Source organism: Notamacropus eugenii, chromosome 6 (genome assembly GCF_028372415.1).
Source record: "Notamacropus eugenii isolate mMacEug1 chromosome 6, mMacEug1.pri_v2, whole genome shotgun sequence".
In the NCBI taxonomy this organism is placed as follows: Eukaryota; Metazoa; Chordata; class Mammalia; order Diprotodontia; family Macropodidae; genus Notamacropus; species Notamacropus eugenii.
In genome coordinates, this window is record NC_092877.1 from 100,242,056 (window position 1) to 100,250,849 (window position 8,794).

Here is an 8,794-nt window from a genome sequence, read left to right on the forward strand (position 1 = left end):
AGTCACACATTAAGAAATCTTAATAAATGAATGATGCAATTAGTGTTGTTTGTTTCCTAAAGTGTCTTGTTTTTTTTTTTTTTATGAAAGAAGCACATTTCTCTCTACGATTTCCTCAACCCTATTGTATAAGAGGGTAGAAAATGATATTATAAAGTAAGCCAGGATATTCACTAAAATAAAAGACTTTTTGTCATTTTCTAGAATAACAAAATTGAAACATTTATCAATAAAAATAATTTTCTTCTCATCCTAGGAAGACTAAGTGGAAAAGATTTTTTAAAGAGGAAATTTTTTTTCAAATCTGATATTAGACACTACTAGCTGTGTGAGCCTGGGCAAGTCACTTAATCTTGATCCCTTACACGCACACACACACACACACACACACACACACACACACACACGCAAGTATTCAATGTGGATTCAGTTACTGATACTGAAAAACGTGGATTAGCATCCTTAGACCATAATCCCATAACCCTATCAATCATGTTTCTTTCAGGGTCTCGCTACCTCTCCTCTTTTTTTTTTTTTTTGTAAATATGTATGAATAGAAGTTTGATATAGTGGTCAGAGAACTAATATTGAAGTTAGAGTGACTTGTATTTAAATCTAGCATTTAACATAGCTTTGCCACTATGGAGAAGTCATTTAACATCTCAAATCCATGTAACTACAAATTAGAGATGATTCCTTTTCTGAACTGTTATACACATTTCCAACCCAGGATTACCAACATAGAGAGAGAGAGAGAGAGAGAGAGAGAGAGAGAGAGAGAGAGAGAGAGAGAGAGAGAGAGAGAATCCGTACATGCTGTAGGCTATCTATCTATCTATCTATCTATCTATCTATCTATCTATCTATCTATCTATCTATCTATATCACTTCTTTTATATTTAGAAGTCTCTCTTTGGATAGATAACATTGTAAGTTGTTTGAAATGTAATCATATTGCTAATTGTAATTTTCTGAGACAAATACATAGAGAGAAAGGAGAGATATGGGAAATATATATAATGTTAACTTTTCTCCTTTTGTGCAGTTCTCATGAATTTCCCCTGAGTAATATGTCTCTTTTGGTCACTGGGATCAAGCATTTCTAGAGTTCAATGAGGTGGTCACACTTCACAAAATCTCTACTTGCTGTTTTTGTTCTTTCCTATCCTTCTGTATCTATTTGTGTTTGTGTTCCTTGAAGTTTCTCTGATGTGTGTCTCTCTGCTCCGAGTCAGATATATTATCAGCCGCTTGTACACTCTTTCCAATGGGTCATGGATTGTGGGTTGGAGTACAACTTTTCCTCAGGGTTGACTGCTGTCACCCTTGTTGCTCTCCAGGTCCAATGTTCTATCGTTGAAGTCAACATTTAATTCTATCATAAGTCAATGAACAATGTAAAACTAAATTAATTTTATATTTATTTTTAGGTCCAAAAGCTAGGTCACAGAGGTGATGAACCTGCATCCTCGAGGCCACATGTGACCTTCTAGGTCCTCAAGTGTGACCTTTGGAGTCCAAAGGGCCACACATGAGAACTTAGAAGGCCACATGTGGCCTCGAGGATGCAGGTTTCCTACCCTTGAGCTAGGATGTGAACACCTCAGTCTATTCCAGGTGTTTTCTCTGTATCATCAACTGCCTTTCATTAGTCAAAAATTTTATGAGCATTTCAAGTCAGTTAACAGCTTGTTTATACATAGTAATGATGTAGGAAAATCAATCAAATCCTTGCTTAGTCTATTGATAAATTGATTAGTTGGCATTGGAGGGTAGAATATAGTCCTTACAGAGAGGTGTTTTGGTGATATAAATTACAAGACTAGGCAACTGATGGCATATCTATGCAGTTACCTACATAGCTATACCTACTCCATAGAATAAGATATTCTGCCTTTTTGTTATCCATGGCAAGAAACTTTGAGGGCAATAGCCCCTTTATTTAACAGACTGCCTATTTATTTTCACTTTCATACCTAGCTAAATTTTAGGAGAAGAAAAAAAGGAAATTTTTACATGCAATTAATTTTGTAGTGCTTTGTCCTGTGCTATACTAGTGGGGAGATGCCTTTACAATTTCTTTTTTTTTTAATTATTTTATTTGTTTTCAGTGTTTGGCAATTACTTCCATATATCTTAGAATTTTTTCATTCCCTCCCCTCATTCCTCCTGCCCTCCTCAATCCCTCCCTGAGATGGCATAAAATCTTATATATAGGTTCTATATGTACATTCCTATTAAATGCATGTTGCATAGGAGAATTAAAATGAATGGGAGAAACCATAAAACAAAACAAAATATAATACAAAAGAAAATACTTTGTTTCTATCTGAGATCCAATTCCATAGTTTTCTTTGTATGTGGAAGACATTTGCCTCGAGTCCATTGGAATTTTTTTAAGTCCATGCATTTCAATGAAGTACTAAGGCTATCAGAAAAATTTTTCACCCAATATGGTTGTTGCTGTGTACATCTCCAAATTCTTAATGTTATTTAAACAATGAAGGAAAGATTTTCTAACTGTATTCAATGTAGAATATAAGTTCTTTGTGGGTAAGGACTATTTCATTTTCATATTTGTTCTCTCAGGACCTAAAAAATTACTCTGGACAAAGTGAGTTCTTAATAGAAGTCCGTTTAATTGATGCAAATATATCTTTTCTGTTGTTTTAGCTCTCATTTAAAGTGAATTTAATATTCCTTCACAATTATTTTTTATAATGAAATTTATGTTTCTATAGTCTTCAGATTATTTAATACCTATTCTGTTTCTACTTGACATGAAAAATTCGTTCTGGACCAAAGTTCATAATGAAAATAGTGTCATTCAGAAGTGATGATCTTAAATTGTAGTCATATATCCCCAGGAGGGATGCTTCTGTCTTTCAAAGTGGCACAGGTGGGACAAAATTCCAGCATGATAAATAATGTGGGAATACTAATGCATAAAAATTTCTGTATGCATTTTGTTTTATTTTCTTTTTCAAAAAATATCACTAATTGTTAACACTGTTTTCTTTTCAGTTTGATTTCCAAATTTCCTTTCTCCCTAATATACCTCCCTCATCTGAGGAGAAGGGAAGCAATGTATCAGTAATACATGGGGAAAATGAAAAAAAATATTTTTCTTTGTTGTTAATATAAGAAAAATAAGCAAGAATATGAAGAAAGGATGAAAATTATATTTCACTTTGTACTCAGAGTTTTTAAGTTCTTTCTCTGGAGATAGCATATAGATCCACAGATCGATAGATCAACAAATAGAAAGATAGATAGATAGATAGATAGATAGATAGATAGATAGATAGATAGATAGATAGATAAATAGATAGATAGATAGACAGATAGAAAGATATACTTCTTTCTTTGAAACACTTCTGAGAGTGAGGTTTAAGCATTGTGGGCCACTTGACTATCATTTTCCCTTCAGCTATAAAACCTCTTCCTTGCATGCCTCTTTTATGTAAGAAAAATTTCCACATTCTATCCCTCCCTTCACCTTTCTCCAAGCACCTTCACTTTTTATCTTTCTCTTCATTTTATTTTGGAGATAAAAATAATCAACTTATACTTATACCCTCTATCTTTATAGCCTCCCTCAACTATGCTAATAAAGATAAATTTCTTAGAAGTTACATGTATAATTTTCGCAAGTAGGTAAATGTCAAATTTTCTATTCAGTTCTGCTTTTCTCATCAGAAATGTTTAAGAAGTTCTCTGTTTTCTTAAATTTCTATTTTCCCTTGAAGGATTATATTCAGTCTTGCTAGGCAAGCTATTTTTGGTTGCAGTCCTAGGTCGTTTGCCTTCCAGAATATCATATTACAAGCTCTCCTTTTCGTTAATATGGAAGCTGTTAAATCAGTTTGTTTGATTCTGACTATGACGCTGCTATATTGAGTCATTTTCTCTCTGGTCACTTGAAATATTTTCTTCTTTAATTGGGAGCTCTGAAATTTGGCTACAGCACTCCTAGAAATATTTTTTGGGATACTTTTCAGGATGTGTTCAGAGGATTCTCTCAATTTCTATTTTATCTCATAGATGTATGATATTAGGACAGTTTTTCTCGAAAAGTTATTGAAATATGCAGTCTAGCCTCTTGTTTGACTTATTTTGTTCCTCAATCCAATAAATTTTAAATTCTGTCTCCAAAGTGTGCTTTTAATTTCAATTGTGTTATTTTCAATGAGATAGTTTACATTTTCTTTCATTTTTTTCATTTTTGTTTTTGTTTTATTGTTTCTTGACGTCTCATGGAATCACTGACTTTCACTTGCCTTATTTAAATTTTCAAAGAATTATTTTTTTATCCAATAAGATTTGTACGTCTTTTTCTGTTTGGTTAGTTTTAATTTTTAGGAAGATTTTTTTTTATCCAATCAAGTTTTATACCTTTTTTACCATTTGGCTGATTCCATTTCCTAAAGTGTTATTTCTGTCAGAATTTTTGCATCTTTTATCAAGCTGTTAATTCTTTTTTTCATAATTTTCTCAGATCATTTTTGTTTCTTTTATCATTTTTCCTCCACCACTTATGTCTTTCTTTAACTCTTTCGTGGATCCTTGTTAGGATCATGATCAATTCGCAGTTTTCACTTAATATGTTGATGTTTTCATGCTGTTTATTCTAAGCTTGTGTCTTGGTCTTCCCTGCCACTGTGGCAGATTTTTATGTGTTTTTTTGTTCATTTTTTCCAGTCTACTTTTTGACTTTGAAATTTTTGTTAAAGTTGAACTCTTTTCACATGGAAGTGGAGATACACTGTCCTAAGCTTCAGGCTTTTTTGAGCTGCTATTTTCATATTGGGTTGTGGGGGTCTGAAAATTTTCAGTGCTTCCAAGGTGGTGGGATATGGGAAGAGGTGTGGTCACTGCTCTCCTGGTCTGTGCTCTGCTCTTTACCCAGAAAGGGCCCTGGATCCCTTCAGCCACAAATACTAGTGCTCTTCTCAACCCTGGAATTCTGACCAAGTCCCTGGCTGTCTTGCAGTCAACCTGCCAGCACTTCTCTCTTCTTTAGAACTATGACCAGGGACTTTGTTCCCTTGCAACACACCACAATTGCTCCTCTCTTCTGTGAAACTATGTATGGGTAAGAGAACTGCCAATCAATGCCAGCTGAACTCAATGTGAGCAAAGGGTCCTCTGTCACCACTTTCTGACTAATTGTTCCACTTCCTTGCTATCTCTGGGCCAAGAGGTCATGAAGCTGCTATAGTTGCTACCACCACTACAGCAGCCTTGAATGCCCCATAGCTGGTAATGCCATTTAGCTTCCAGCTGGCCCCCAAGACCTCTCTTGCTTACCTTCTAAACTGCCTTAGCCTGGTCAAATGTTTAACCCCTACCTTTTGTTGACTCTCTCTCTCTCCATGATTGAATTTGAAGGTTTATTTTAAAGTTGTTTCAAGGGGAATTTGGGGGAAGTTCAGCTGAATTGCTACCTATACTCTGTCATCTTGGTTGAACTCCTTATATGCATTTTCTGATGAAATCCCTTTTTGAATTGTCATAGTACATAGGACATTTAGGAAGAATATGATTGCTTCGTTAGTAAAGTGAGTGGATCATGTATAATACTTGAGGAATACATTGATTCTTTTCATGCTATTATAGTATTCAAATGGCAAACAGTTATTCAGTTCTTATTGGAAATGAGGCATTCTACTAATGTCAGGGATACAAAGGCAAAAATATTAGGTCCCCCACACAAGGATCTTCCACTCTATGTATTTTTTGGGAGATTATAATATTACCACAACATGTTTTGGACAGGAGAGTACACTAATGAGGGTCTAAATAAAGAAAGGATTGATATTACATTGAGCAACTTAATTGAGTTTTAAAGGAAGATGATAATTCTGAAAGGTAAATATGAAGAATGCACTAAAGATATGGAAAAGAACTTCCATAATTTGCCATAAATTATAATGTGAGAAATGTAATGTCATCTTTTGGAAAGAAATAATGATCCAGTTTGGCTTTGTGTATGTTAAATGGAGTCATGTAATATAAGTCTGGAGAGGTAGATTGAAGGTAGGTTCTGGAAAACCTTGAATTTTAAGAAATGGGCGTGTTACTTTTAGAAAGAACAAGAGCTGGTGAAAGATTTTGATTGTATGAGCTGACTTTGGAAAATGATTTTCGAAACTGTATGACAGGTGGATTGGAAACAGAAGATACTAGAAAAAGGAACACTAATAAGTGAGTTATAGCCCAACCAAGAATTGATAAAGACCTGAGGTAGGGCATCGTGTCCAGAAAGAGAAGAGGATCAATGCAACCAATGAGTGTGTGTGTGTGTGTGTGTGTGTGTGTTTAAAGAGAATTGGCAGAATTTGGCAATGATTAGGTTTAAGTGTTAAGAGTCAAGGATGGATCTGGGATTATCACTTTCACAGGTTGATAATTGATAACATAGAGTTAGCCTAATAGAAATAAGTCTATTTGGAGAGGTAAGTTGATGAGAAGTATTAGTTTTTCCACTGATAGCTGAAATTGTCATTTTGAATTGAATCTAAATAACAATGAAAATATTCACTTGTGAACATAGAATCTGGTGTTTGTGAGGAGATGCTTAGTGACTTTCTTGATAGCTTATAGAAGTATCTAACCACATTCCCTGCACTAGATGTCTCATTCTTCTACTCAAAAACTTACAGTACTTCCCAAATGCCCATGGAATAAAAATATAAACCCCTGGAACTGACATCCAAGGCCCTCTACAATCTAACCTTTTTCAACTGTTTCAAAAGTATTTCCTTGTTCTTGTTCATATCATTTACATTCTAGACAAAACTTGATTACTCATTGTCTCCATTATAAATTGGTCTTTCCTACCTTTATCTCTACCTTTTAAAGAAGTCAATAGTTCATGTAGCAGACATAGCCCTGGACTTGCATCAGAAAGACCTATATTCAAGATGTGCCTCAGATATTCGCTATCTGTATGATGAAGACAGATAATGTCTCTCTGCTTAATATTCCACAAATCAAAGGTGATCATCTATCCAAAACACTTTGAAAGCCTTAAAGTTCTTATGAATATTATTCTTGTTATTCTTAATTTTATTTTATTTTTTTATGTTGTGGTTGCTCCTTATCTACAGTATGAGGAGGTTGTCTTCAGTAGCCTCCAAATTCCTTCCAGCTCAAAATCCATCAGCAATAAGCTCTTAATATTTGTTTTTCTTTAAGGTCTAATTCAGAAGTCTCATCCTTCATAATCCTTCTTCTGTTCAAAATGCTGCAGTGGCTTCCCATTTCCTTTAGGATAGAATAAAAATTCCTCTGTTTTGGGATTAAAAAACAGTCTGGTTTCAGCTATCATTCCAGGATGAGTACACATCATTCCCCATCACAAATTCTTCCCTCCAGCCAAAGCATGCTACTTGTTGTTCCCTATATACAACAATCTATCTCCTTTCCATGCATTTTCACAGGCTGTTTCTCATATCTGACATGGACCTCTTAGAATTACTACCTGTTTTCAAGATTCATCTCATGTTATGTACTTTGAGAGGCCTTTCTTGAATCATTCACCATTTAGAGACCCCTCCAATCTCCTAAATTCTCCAAATTGCATTGTGTATCTCCAAGGATTAATTCTCTGCAAACGTGTTGTAATCTTCTAGCAAAATATAAACCCCTTTGGGGTATGTGTGCTCTCTTCTTACATGTGTATCCCCAGCACCTGACATACCAAAGAGGCTTAACAAATGTTTGTTGATTATTTAATACTTTATAATTCTGGTTTCCAATCATGAGTTAACAACTCAGCTACTTTCTGTGAGGGCACATCACTTAGTAAATCATTGACACTTGAGTGACCTAAGACAGTTCATACATCTCTTGTAGAGGCTGACACTGTCCCTGAGAGTCACTTAGTCAGTTGTATGGTCACATTCAATGTTTAGTTTATGAGATGTACTATTCCCAGAGTTATCACTTCTATTAATTCTGTTCTTGATATACTGAGGGAAAGGGGTCACAGTTCAGCTGTGGATGCTTTAAAGAGCGCCAGGGAATATATATCTTTGTGAAAAGCTCAGCAAACTGTAATGCTTCTCATTTCTCAATGTACAAAAAATCAGAAATTCCTGTGATGAGGCACAGTAGGAATCATCATGGCTCAATAAACCAATCAATGAACTAAGGTTGGAATGTTACATGTTGCCTCTGCTCCTTGAGATTTCAAGATTCTTTGAAGTCTCAACAAGATAGTGAAAAGCAAATGATTGACCAGTTGTCTGATGTAAGGTGTATATCTTTTGGGATAAGGATAAAATTCAAAGAACTTCAAAGTCAAAGAATCACAGAAATATTATCCTCCTCCAGCTCTTTAGGAGAACTGATTCTAAATCATATAACAGATTGGACTAGATAAAATCTTAATCTCTGTGTGTATGTGAATGTGTGTGTATGTGTGTGTGTGTGTGTGTGTGTGTGTTTAAGTCCTTTAACAATCTGGAAAAACCTACACATGGATTCAAAATCACAAAATCACAATGTTGTATTTAATTGCATTGAAATGAAGTTATTAAAACATTTTTAAAAGCTCATGGTCCCCTTGCTATTGACACCTAAGTTAATGTTAGTTAAGTTTCTTCTAAATGTAGGAATGAATTACGAAAAAAATCTTTAACATTCAAAGAATCTTTGACTCTAATGAATAGTTATTCTGTGATGCCAACTTTCCTCCTAAACTACTTCATGAGATTTATTCAAGCTATCCCAAAACAAGTGCTTATAGAATTGAATTTGTTGACATTTTTGTTTGTTTGTCCAGTCA